Source organism: Nicotiana tomentosiformis, chromosome 10, assembly GCF_000390325.3.
Source record: "Nicotiana tomentosiformis chromosome 10, ASM39032v3, whole genome shotgun sequence".
In the NCBI taxonomy this organism is placed as follows: Eukaryota; Viridiplantae; Streptophyta; class Magnoliopsida; order Solanales; family Solanaceae; genus Nicotiana; species Nicotiana tomentosiformis.
Window position 1 is genome coordinate 63,950,405 of NC_090821.1, and position 14,032 is coordinate 63,964,436.

Genomic DNA, 14,032 nt, shown 5'->3' on the forward strand with positions numbered 1-14,032 from the left:
AATTTGATTATTATGAATAATTATATTCTTTAATTAGAAGTCTTTTTTATGTGATATGATAGTATAAATTTTCTTTGTGACTATTAAATATTTGCATGTATTTGTGGAGCTATGCTTACAATGTTGTATACGTATATAAAGAAACCTAAGACCTGACGCACAATAAAAACTACAGCTATTATCCTTACCCCAGAAGATAAAAAGAAAGAAAAAGAAGAGGTAAAGGATCAGAAAAGAAGGAGAAGAGGGAGCAACCAAAACTATAATTGAACTGTCTTACATAGACTTTTAATTATGGCAAAACACACCAGTTTTCCAGACTAAAACAACTGATTTAGAATAGAATTAATCTTGTTACATTTTTATATTATATTTCATTCAGAAAGCCAAAAAAAGAAAGCTAGCTAAAATGGGAAGAGGGAAGGTAGAACTGAAAAGAATTGAGAATAAAATAAATAGACAAGTGACCTTTGCAAAGAGAAGAAATGGACTGCTCAAGAAAGCTTATGAACTTTCTATTCTTTGTGATGCTGAAGTTGCTCTTATCATTTTCTCTAATTAATACTGGCAAACTCTATGAATTCTGCAGCAGCTCAAGGTAAGTTTTTATAGGACAAAATACGTCTTCAAAATATTTAGCGTAATATAACATTAAAGAAAGTTATCGGCCGAGCTCGCCCAAGACGCAGCGAGGTCAATGGCCGAGGTGCCGACATGAGCCGTGGTCAAGATATCGACGGTTATCGAAATCAAAATGCTAGCAAGGGTCGAGGTCGAGATTGACTATTGATAATAAGACTTGCAACGGTTAATTTGTTAAGATAGGGTACTAAAAGGGAATATTCCCTGCATTTGCACTATTAGGGTTTTCTAAGAAAAATGCCTCATATATATAGAAAGAAGAGACAATGATATGGGCATGTAATATTAACTCTGATAAGAACACTTTTGAGAAGAGGACTCTCTCTTTGGTAAAAACACAAAAGTTACCTTTACAAATATTCTTGGTGATATATTATTCCCCACCTTTCCATCAGATCCGAGGATTGTTCATGCGAATCCTGGATCTATCTATCATTCATCATTGTCACGCAAAATATTCGTCTCACTCATCCATTATTAGGCGAATCATTCTCTTTATTTACTTAAATATAATTTATTGACATTTATTGTTATCTATAATACCCTTAGCGTCCTTGCTTTAAGAGTATTTTGCATTTATTGTCACCAACCATATACGGAATCTGTCCTATCTACTATACGTTTTTGTGCTTAATATCTAGAGTTATTATCCTTAGTCAGAATTAACCCCATACTACGTAAATTTAATAGTTTCACCGGAGATTACATTTTATGGTCAAACAATTTGGCGCCGTCTGTGAGGATTTTCTAACTAAGTCGTTTAGTTTCTTCAAGATCTACTACCGGCACTGGTAGCTGACGTAAAAAAAATGAAAAGAAGAACCTTTTTTTTCTTTTTCTTCTCTCTCTGCATGCACCGATCTAACATGGCCGGTAACAGAGAATAAAGAACGAGAATGATAAGTGACCTCCCAACCAACCTCATGGACATCATCTATGAAAGCTCTGAAGCAGTGGACGAGGACACAATGCCGAACGCCTCCCCTAGGCGAGGTGGATCGCCCCCTCCCCAATGCAGCATCACAAAATCCCTCGGCAAGACAGCCTCCACATCCGTGGGAGAGGAGACACCGCCAGCGATAAAGAAACTTCTTGAGGCCTGGCTAACTGATACACTGACCAGCGTCCTCCATAAAACCGCTTAGGATGCAGCTGCAACAAATGCGAGAACCCGTGTTGCACCACCAATAAACGAGCAACACGATTAACCTCCCCCCCGAACCCGCGACGACAGGTATCACTTACAATATTGTTAACAATGCAGGTGGTGATGCTCTCACAACCATTCTGAAAAGGATGGAGAAAATGAAAAATGAGAACAAGGAACTTCGGGATCAAATGAGAGAGCATCAAGAAAGGGTCGATAAAATACCGGCCGCTCCTAAGTTATTGCCGAAGAGAGATGTCGTTCGGTTCGTCGAGAAGCCGTACAGTGATAGTGCTGCCCCATATGCCATACCAAAGACTTTCAAAATGCCACCTTACATGAAAATATACGATGGCACGACCGACCCCGAGGATCATGTGACCCACTACATCATCGCTGTGAAAGGCAATGACCTCTCCAAAGAACAAATATCCTCCATTCTGCTGAAGAAATTCGGCAAAACCCTAACGGGAATGGCATTAACCTGGTACTCGCAACTGCTAGCTCGTTCCATCGAAACCTTCGAGGAAATGGCCGATAAGTTCGCGACAGCCCATGCCGGGGCCAAGAAGGCCGAGGCAAGAGTGAATGATATCTTTGCTATCAAACAGTCCCCGGGAGAAGGACTGAGGGACTTCCTCGCCCGTTTCAACCGAGTAAGAATGACTTTACCCAAAGTATCAGAGGGAATGGCGGTAGCCGCTTTTCAAAACGGGCTAAACAGAAATAGTTCAAGAGCAACAAGAAAATTATTAAGCCGGCTTATGAAGTACCCCCCAACAACTTGGGACAAAATACATAATGCATATTGTGCCGAAGTTCGAGCAGATGAAGAAGACCTCAATGGGCCGATTCATCGACTGACCTCAGTACAACCAGAACCCAAAAAAGAACGGAGAAGTGATATCAGAAGAGATCCAGCGGCCTCACGGCTAAACTGGGAACGATATCTCCTATATGTCAGAACTACCGCTGTATCCTCACCTCGCCATGAAAAGGGCTAGCCCCTATCAAGAACGGGGACTCACCGAAATGAAAGAGGTATGCCCCATTTACTATCTGCTCACAATTTTTTTGTGTCACCTACAGAGATCATCTACACCTTGGAGAAACTCGGACCCAAGGTTAAGTTGCCACAGAAGATGAGATCGAACTCGAATACCAGAAAATAAGATGCTCTCTACGAGTTCCATCAAGAGCGAGGACACAAAACCGAAGACCGCATCGCCCTAAGACAGGAAGTCGTAAACATGTTGCGACAGGGACACCTCAAAGAATTGCTGAGCGACTGGGGAAGGACCAACTTTTCTAGGGGACGCGAACATCAAGGGCCGCCGAAGCCGCCCTCTCCAGCCCGCACCATCCACATGATCATCGGCGGTGGGGACGACGCTTCCGTCAACAGTGTGAATTTCACCACGACCTACAAGCTCAAACGGCCGATCACCCACGAACGGTATGATGAACTCGAAGAAAGTATCATCTTCGATAAGCCAGATACAAACGGTTTGGCATTCCCTCACTATGACGCTCTTGTTATTACTTTATGAATTTTAGATACCTACGTAAGATGAATTATGGTAGATGATGGGAGCGGCGCATGTAGTATCCATCCCCAAGTACTCACACAAATGAAACTCGAGGACAAGATAGTACCACGCTGCATCACACTAACAGGCTTTAACAATTTAGTTGAACGAACATCTGGCAAGATCACACTCCCCGTCCTGGCGGGTGGCGTCACTCTAGAGACCACGTTCCACATCATAGACCAGGATACGACATACAACACCATAATAGGGCGACCGTGGATACACTCCATGAGAGCCATACCCTCCAGCTTGTACCAAGTCATCAAATTCCCAACTCCATGGGGCATATTCAGCAAACGTGGGTGGCAACGCACATCCCAAGAGTGCTACTGCATCGCCCTAGACTGCACGACCACCTAATAAATGAGAGATAAAGAGAAGCAATCAATAGGGTTGAGGTCGATATGCGACGACATCAAGGACGTCATCAGAGACCCTGAGGTGGCCGAGGCTATAGGGTCAACCATAGAGGACTTCGATCCCGTTCAGCTAGATGTCAACGACCACAACAATAAAGCTTATATCGGCTTCAAACTCCAAGAACAGGGTAAGTTTCGCAAATTTCTAATTACTAATGCGGACCTGTTTGCTTTTAGCCATGCAGATATACCAGGTAGCCCAATGGAGATCGCCACACACAAATTGAACGTTGATGCACTCTACCCCCCAGTAAGGCAGGTTTGACGTAAGTTCAATTCCGCTATCAATGATGCAGTGCGCGAAGTAGTGGAAAAATTATTGGAAAATGGCTCTGTCAGAGAGTTGAAGTACTCCAATGGTCGCCAACGTGGTCATGGTGAAAAAGAAGAATGGAAAGTGGCGGATGTGCATAGATTTCACCGACCTGAACAAAGCTTGCCCCAATGATTCGTTTCCACTACCTCATATCAACCAGCTCATCGATGCGACAGCCGGGCATGAGTTGCTGAGTTTCTTGGACGTCTACTTGGGCTACAACCAGATCCTTATGAAGGAAAAAGAAAAGAAAAAAGCCACCTTCATAACCCACCAGAGGACGTACTGCTACAGGGTCATGCTATTCGGATTGAAAAATGTGGGGGCAACTTACCAAAGGCTGGTGACAAAGATGTTCAAAGAACAACTTAGAAAAACAATGGAGGTATACATCGACGACATGCTGGTCAAATCCAAAAAGAAAGAAGATCACATTGGCCATTTAAGAGAAGCCTTCGGCATACTCAGGCAATACGACATGAAATGGAACCCCGAGAAATGTGCATTCGACGTGGCCTCAGGGAAATTCTTAAGGTCTCCTAGTGTCGCAGCGGGATATCGAGGTCAATCCTGACCAAATTAAGGCCATCAAAGGTATACCAGAGCACTTGACTACCAAAAAGCAAGTCCAGAAACTGACCGGTCGTATCACCGCTCTGTCAAGGTTCATCTCGTGGTCCTCCGATAGGTGCCAAAATTTCTTCGGCGTAATCAAAATAGGAGAACGGCCTCCAATGGACCCATGAGTGCGTCCAAGCACTGAAGGAGTTAAAGATGTACCTGTCCTCGCCATCGTTGCTCTCAAAACCGGAACCAGGACAACCTTTCCTCGTCTATCTCGCCGTGTCCGAAGTAGCTATGAGCGCAGTCTTAGTCCAAGAAAATAAAGGTATGCAATCTCCCATCTATTACATAAGCAAGACACTAGTCGACACCGAGTTGAGGTACCCCCATCTTGAAAAGCTGGCTCTGGCCTTAGTCGTAGCTTCACGGAAGCTTAGACCATATTTCCAATGCCACCCCATCTCGGTCGTCACGACTTTCCCCTTAATAAGCATTTTACACAAACCTGAACTTTTGGGAAGATTGTCCAAATGGGCCATCGAACTAAGCGAGTACTATATTACATATCGACCGCGAACGACGATAAAGTCTCAGGTCCTCGCCGACTTCGTCGCTGACTTCAGTTCGCACATACTGCCTGAAGTCGAAAAGGAAGTCGTCCATGCTTCTCCCTAAATACACGACCTCTGGGTCCTATACACTGACGGCTCATCCAACGTGTTAGGGTTCGCGCTGGGATTCATACTCGAAGTCCCAACAGGCGAAGTGATTCGCCAATCTATAAGGTGCCCGAACAAGACTAACAACGAGGAAGAATATGAGGCCGTAATTACAGGACTAATACTAGCACTCAAATACGGGGCGAAGCGGCTAAGGTTGCACTGTGATTCTCAGCTCGTGGTCAACCAAGTCACATGGACTTTCCAAATCAAGGAGAAAAGGTTACAAAAATACCAGACCGAAATTTGCAGACTACTACCTGAGTTCGACAAATGCCAGCTTGATCAGATTGCCCGAGCACAGAATATCGAGGCGGATGGCCTTGCCAAATTAGCAGAAGCCACCAAAAACATCACAAGAGGAGACCAAAATTGAGATAAGAACTATAAACCTATCTTGGGACTAGTGCAACCGTATTATTACATATTTGCAGAACGACATACTCCCAAATTATTAAAAAAGAGGCCAAGAAGCTGTGAATGCAAGCGGCCAAGTACAACACCATTCACAATGACCTATACAAAAGAACATATGGCAGCCCCCTGGTGAAATGCTTGGGTCCAAATTAGACGCTTCACGTCCTTGAAGAAGTGCACGAAAGCCGCTGTGGAGCTCACTCAGGCAATCGAGCTTTTGTCAGGTGCCTCATACGAGCAGGATACTACTAGCCCACCATGAAAAAGGAGGCTGCAGATTTCGTGAAAAATGTGAGCAATGCCATAAGTACGCCCCAATGATCCACCAAACAGGCGAACACCTACAATCAGTAACTTCCCTCTGGCCGTTCATCTAATGGGAAATGGATATCATGGGCCCCCTCCTGGCAGGTAACGTACGATTTCTCCCGATTTTAACTGATTATTTCTCTAAATAGGTGGAAGCAGGAGCATTCGCCTAAATACACGAACAAGAAGTAATCACCTTCATATGGAAGAACATCATATGCGGTTTGGGTCTCCCCAAAGAAATCAGCTGCGACAACGAACCTCAATTTGCAGGAAAGAAGGTCGCCGACTTTTTTGAAAAATGACACATCAAGAGAATACTATCGACGCCTTACCACCCCGTGGGCAACGGGCAAGCGGAGTCCCCCAACAAGTTAATACTGAACATCATGAAGAAGAAGCTTGAAGACGCCAAGGGACTGTGGCCGGAGATATTACAAGAAACACTCTAGGCCTACTGAACAACGCCAAAAATGAGCACAGGGGAAACGCCATACTAATTAGTCTATGGGAATAATGCAATAATACCAGTCGAGGCCGGGGAACCCAATCTAAGATATTTCCATGAAAGCGGACCCCAAAACGATGACAGTAGAAAGCAGAAACTCGACGAAGCCGGGGAATGAAGAGATATGGCCTATGTAAGAATGGTCGCCTAAAAGCAACAAGCAGAACGCTACTATAACAAGAGGGTAAAGATCAGGCCACTTGATGTCGAGGACTACGTGCTTAAAGCTAAAACACAAGCAAGCAAATACCCACGGGAAGGCAAACTAGGACGGCCCCTACAAAATCACGGCATTAGCAAGCAAAGGGTCATTCATACTAGAAACAATGGAAGGAAAGCGACTATCAAACAACTGGAACATTACACACCTCAAATACTTCAACTTTTAAAGGACGAGGTCCCCAAAGTCGCACTATTTTTTCCCTCACTCGAGTTTTGTCCTAATTGGATTTTCTCGAGGAGGTTTTTAACGAGGCGAGGACGGGGATACTTTAGGATTGAAGTGCGCACAAACGAGGGCACTGGACAGCTAGTTTATTGCTCGATCTCTTACTATTTTTCCAGTTCGACCAATGATGGGACTAGATAGACTGAGACTGAACTACCAGCCAATGCCCGGAAAATATGTAAATCTCTCCAGGAATATGAATAAAGCACAGGTACATGAAGTTTATTTTTGCTCTCCAAAATTAAAGGTAACATTCGACCTCGTTCGAATTAATACCTATTCGGCCCACAACCTCAATTAAATAAAGGTAACATTCGACCTCGTTGGAATTAGCACCTATTCGGCCCACGGCCTCAATTAAATAAAGATAACATTCGACCTTGTTCGAATTAGCACCTATTCGTCCCATGACCTCAATTAGATCAAAGGTCATATTCGACCTCATTCGAATTAACACCTACTCGGCCCACGGCCTTAACTACATGAAGGCTACTTTTAACCTCGTTCATCCTACTCAAACAAATTTGTTACGACAAAGGCAATCAAGAAACTAAATCAGAAAAGTGCACAAACCAGAACAAAGAAAAGGAATCAGGTATGAATAACAAAACTAACGCTTCATACTCAGAACATTTGTTTTTACAAAGGATGCACGCCTACAAAAAAGTACACACAAGTCTGCGGCTAAGCAAAAAAGAACAACTAATCACCGCCTTGCCCAGCAACGCCACCAGCTTGATCGCCCAGACCGTATCCACCTATATCCTTGCCATCGCCAGCAATATATTAATCCTCATACCAGGCATCCTGTTCGATCCGATCCATGCCCGCATCCTCCTCGTCGTCGCCGGCCTCCAGTGTAGCGAGATCATAGCCACAAGCAAACCGAGCTTTACGTGCCTTAGCACGAGCGTCCTTAAAGTTTGTTTCTCACGGCCACATATTTGAAGACTGCCGACAACTGAGAGAGGAAGTAGCCCTGTTATTCAACAACGGACACCTCCAAGAATTCCTGAGCGATCGAGCCAAACATCATTTCAGGACTAGGGACTCAAATAAGCAGATCGAGCAGGAGGAACCTCAACACGTAATTTACATGATTATCGGTGGGGTCGACGTCCCCTAGGAGTCGATGTTAAAGCACACCAAAGTGTCCATCACAAGGGGAAAACGGACTCGAGATTACATGCCAGAAGGAACCATATCTTTCAACGACGAGGACGTTGAAGCCGCAAACGCACAATGATGCACTGCTAATATCTGTACTCAAAAATAAATCTCGAGTTAAGCGTGTGTTAATTGATCTAGGTAGCTCGGCCAATATCATCATATCGATGGTCATAGAACAGCTGGATCTATGAGACCAAATTGTGCTTACAGTCCGAGTTTTAAACGGATTCAACATGGCATGTGAGACCACTAAAAAGGAGATAACCCTATCAGTGAACACCGCCATTACCGTTCAGGAAACAAAGTTCTGCGTGATCGAAGGAGATATGAGGTACAATGCTCTATTCGGGAGGCCATGGATTCACAACATGAGGGGAGTGCCCTCAATACCACACCAGGTGTTGAAATTCTCAACACTAAGAGGGATTAAAATAATTTACGGAGAACAACCGGCGGCAAAGGAGATGTCCGCGGTAGACTAGGTGGTCCCGATATCTGCATTCTCAACATCAAAGAACCTGAGTTCGATCACCAAGGTAGAAACCAAATAGCAATCACCAATACCGGACCCGACCGAGATGGAAAAGTAGGGAATGAGAGAGGATGACGACTACGGAGTTCCCAAGTCTTTCATAGCCCTCGACGATACCGATGCCACCAAATCAATGGTCGAGGAGCTGGAGCAAGTCATATTGATCGAGCACCTGCTCGATCGGAAGGTATACCTAGGCACGGGGTTAAGTCCCGAGCTTAGGAAAAAACTCATTGAATTTCTTATAGCTAACATAGATTGTTTTGCCTGGTCCCACCTTGACATGACTGGGATCCCGCTGTAAATAACTACTCACAATCTAAGCTTGGATCCGAAGTTCCACCTGGTCAAACACAAAAAAGAGGCCTCAGTCCGAAGTCAAGCATGCATTCATCATAGACGAGGTATCTAAACTTCTTAAAATAGGATCCATTCTAGATGTTAAGTACCCAGATTGGTTAGAAAATGTAGTAGTAGTCCCTAAAAAGGGGAATAATTTAAGAATGTGTATAGAATATAAAGACTTGAACAAGGCATGACCCAAGGACTCATTTCCTTTGCCTAACATCGATCGCATAATTGATGCGATGACCGGCCACGGCCCCCGTCCCCATCAGATCCCTGAATATATCCAGCTGGGCCTCGGCATGAATCCATTCCTCGTACTAATCCCGCAGAATATCAGGAAAGGCAGAAGTGCGGGACGAGGACGGCTGAGCCAACAACTGCACCTTATCGGCCTCGAGAATTGCACTCGATCACTAAGGCTCGAAGCCTCTTTCTCCAGTTCCCCTATCCGCTCATCAAGATGCTACTCCCTCAGCCTGGCCGTCTCCAAAGCACTCTCCCACTCAGAACAAAGAATGCAGATCATGATTGTGAAAGCCTCCGCCTTTCGTGTAGCCGATAACTGAGCCAACACCGCTTTCTCTAAGCCCGCCGCCTTATCAGCAACCTCGCCACTCAGAGCGTCCACTTTGAGTTGACACTCCTCGAGCTCGACGTGCAATGAAACCACCTTGGCTTGAAGATCGGTGCATTGAGCCTCAACCTCTTTGCTCACCTCGAGTTTATCTTCTTTGTCCCTTAACCCCCCCTCGAGTTTGCTGCATTTTTTGATGACCTCACCAACTCGTCATCCTTATCCTTCAGTTCATTTTGGACAGCCCGGAAATTGCTGCTCCCTCTGAGACGCGTGCAAAGATCACGATGTTTATCACGGTATTCGCGATACTTCCGCTCCATCTTCTGAAAAATAGCCTTACGCCTCTTCTCCCGCCGGGCACTCTCGATCTCCAAAATCATGGTCTGATAGAAAGACAGAAAACGAGGAATGAGAATGAAACTGAGCTCAAAATAATAATAATAATAATAATAATAATAATAATAATAATAATAATAATAATAATAATAATAATAATAATCAAAAGGCTTACCCTAAGAGCGAGGGCGGCTATACTCCTCGACAAAGTAGCATCCTTTAACTTCTCAAGGGTTTTACCCTCCACATTGGAACAGAGGGGACCAAGAGAAGGGAACATGTCCTCAGTATCCACCAGCAAATCCCGGTCCAAGGGGATCGCGATGGTCCCCTCTAATCTCACCTCAAGTCGGGTGAGCCCTTCCCCCATCATCCGCACCTCCTCAGCATCCATATCGAAGTCTGTCTCGTAACCTTCTTTGGCCACGCTTTTCCCCTTTGTGTCAAGGAAGAAGGATCCTCGGCTGGTAGCGAGGCCGATGGCTCATCCTACCATAAGGCGTTAGGGACTCTCGTCGACGGCCCCTCAAAATCTACCACAGCCTCTGGGAGAGACGTACCCTCCTCGAACCTCGATGACGGTGGAATCATGGGCGGTAACTCGGCGTCATCTCCAAGATCTATGGTCACCATATTTCGGATGATGAAATCCTCCATCACCGAGCTCCCCGCACGGACAGCTTTTTCTCCGACATCTACAAATTGCTTTTACAGGAAGCAAATTACCACCATTCCACGACGACTCCTCTTCATCGTCCTCGTCTATTAGATGATGTAGAGGAGAAGTCGAGAGTCCCACGGCAGGCATAGTCGATGACCGAGCAGACCTCGCAGCGGCAGAAGGAACAATAGCTTCCTTCCTTTTGCGGAACGCTGGAGCAAGAGCCTTCCGCTTTTTCGAAGATCCTCGGGCTGCAAAAGAAAAGTTAGAAAATTGTCACCTCCTGCACAAAATCGTAACGAGCAGGCGACCATGAAGTCAAAACGGCGTGAACAAAAGATAGCCAACATATGGATGAATACAGATAGACGAGCTCACCGGTCACTGAAGGCGCGAGCCCGAATTTCTTGATAAAAGCCAACCATTCACGAATCCCCACTGTGAGAGGCAAGACCTTGATGACCCAGTCATAAATGTTCGCAATCAAAGGAGGGGGCGAAGTCTCAACTGCACGAGGAAAAGATGGAATGTTAGACTACGACTAAAAACGGGCAAAACAAATGCTTGGCAAGAGTTACTTACAAGCATAATTCCAAGCCTCAGGGAATCCGCTCGCGTTGGCCACCACGTCCTCGGTCTTGACGAAGAAGTAGCTGAGCGAGAATTGATGATTTGCTTTGTCATCTATCTTCACTAGCAAACTTTTTCTTCCTCGGTGACGAAGTTGCAACATCATCCCCCTATAGAAACTAGGGGCGAAGAGGTGCATCGGGCGACAGAGAGAGATCCCACGGCCAGCCAATTTCGCATACTTCGTCAATATGCGGATAAGTTTGTAGATATAAGGGGAGAGTTGGGCCGGGCAGAGGCCGTAGTAGCGATAACATTCCTCTGCCAATGGGAGAAGAGGAAAGGAATATCCTACATAGAACGGATACGCATAGAACGCATAGTATCCTGGGCGGTGTATTTGTACCACATCGCGTCCCGCCGGAACCAAATCTATGTGAGTCGAAATTTTGAACTTTGCCCTAAATTCAGTTAGATCAACCTCGTTCATCACCGATTCCGAGACCTCAGGGTCATCTTCAGGTAACTTCGAAAAGTCAGATCTAGTCTTTTCACTACGAGGAATTATTTCCTCCACCGTAGGAAATCGATCATCCTCAAGGGAAACAGAAACATCGTCGCCGTGAGGAGCCATACGAACCGCCAAGGGGGTAGGGTTAGCCACTACACTGGAGCCAGAGGTTGCGTTAACCATATTCTTGAAGGAAGATGTTTTAAGCACAGGAGTTGGAAGCAATAAAGATCGCCGGAATCAGGAGAGTTGACACCCAACGATGAAGCAAAAAGGAGACTAGGGTTCAATATGGAGTATGAAGGAAAGAAATGCAGGGGATTCGATATTAGGAGGATGCAAAACAAACAAAAATGGACTCAAATACCTATTTATAAGTGTTCAAGCACCAAAACCGAGAAATCAGGCCATCATTACCCAGCACAGGTATCGAAACATCAAAGGCGCAGGAAACGACGCATGGCGTCCGAAAAACGCATCATAATGATGGATGATGTCATCACGTCATTCTGAAACAATGCATCCCCAAAGTTTGCATCTCACGAAAAGTCATATTGCCACCTCGCCTAAAGCACCGCTATCCAACTTGCTCATCTCATTTCGTCCACTACGACTTACAAAGTTCGCTCATCTAGGCCGTCTTAGCTCGGGCTTAATAAGCGGAGGGACTAACTGTATAGGCCAATATCCGTCTTCAGAATATTTAGCGTAATATGGTATTAAAGAAATTTATCGATCGAGCTCGCCCAAGATGCAGCGAGGTCAATGGCCGAGTTGCCGACACGAGCCGTGGTCAAGATATCGACGATTATCGCAATCAAGATGTCAACAAGGGTCGAGGTCGAGATTGACTATTGATGATAAGACTTGCAATGACTAATTTGTCAAGATAGGGTACTAAAAGAGAATATTCTAGTGAATATTTACTGCATTTGTACTATTAGGGTTTCCTAAAAAAAGGCCCCATATATATAGAAAGAAGAGACAATGATAGGACATATAATATTGACTTTGATAAGAACACTTTTGAAAAGAAGACTCTCACTTTGGCAAAAACACAAAGATTACCTTTACAAATATTCTTGGTGATATATTATTCGCCACCTTTCCATCAGATCCGAGGATTGTTCATGCGAATCCTGGATCTATCTATCATTCATAATTGTCAGGCAAAATATTCGTCCCACCCATCCATTATTGGGTGAATTATTCTCTTTATTTACTTAAATGCCATTTATTGGCATTTATTGTTAGCTATAATACCCTTAACGTCCTTGCTTTAAGAGTATTTTGTATTTATTGTCACCAACTATATACGGAATCTGTCCTATCTGCTATATGTTTTTGTGCTTAATATCTAGAGTTATTATCCTTAGTCAGATTTAACCCCATACTACGTAAATTTAATAGTTTAACTGGAGATTACATTTTAAACAACGTTCATTAATTTACCCCCAAAACAAATTAGTAGTATATTTTTCTAGTGTCTGTTAGGGCCGCATACCTCGCCAGTGTAGGCCTCATATGCCTTAATTACGTTTTGGATCCTTCCAGATCAATCTTTCATCAATTTCCAGTTAATCGTACTAGGTATACCCTCGTGTAAGCACTCCGCCAGGTCCGTACTAGAAAAAACTCGGTCAAGGTATAAGATGATTCGGTCTTTTTTATGCCTTTATCTGAAAAAGATCGATCTAGATTTACTCGAAGATTAGAGATGTCACTGGTACTGTATTTCTATTATTGGCGTATTAATTGAGGGGTGCTTCTTATCATATTTGTGGTGGGAGAAAAATGTTTTGTGGGCTAAAATTTTCCATATATTTTGCCCTTATTTTGAATGTTATATACTAAGCAAAATTATACTTTCCATTTCTTAGAGCTTCTGCTCTTTCTTTTCTAGTGCTGATTGTTTATTGATGTGAGATCTGAGTCAGAATTTGATTTAATTCATGTTAGTGTGATATACACACAAGCTAAATTATAAGGTTAAATTATCTGCTTATTCAAGAATGCAAATATTACATGAGATCTAGGTTAATTTTCTTGTAGAGTACAAATAACATAACATATCAAGAATCTTGATGAAATAGATAAAGCACCAATTTCTGAGAATGAGGGGAGTCTATGATTTTAACTCTGGTTATGATTTGATGTGCACCTCCATTTTTCTTTCATTTTATGACACTTTATTTTAAGCATGGCATAAAGTGAGCTTTGATTAGAATTTATGCATATATTTCGAG

At 44.0% G+C, this 14,032-nt stretch overlaps 1 pseudogene; it reads left to right on the plus strand.

Moving 5' to 3' along the window:
- The first annotated feature begins 395 nt into the window (after positions 1-395).
- Positions 396-14,032, plus strand: part of LOC104101460 (MADS-box protein 04g005320-like) — a 45,241-nt pseudogene continuing 31,604 nt past the window's right edge.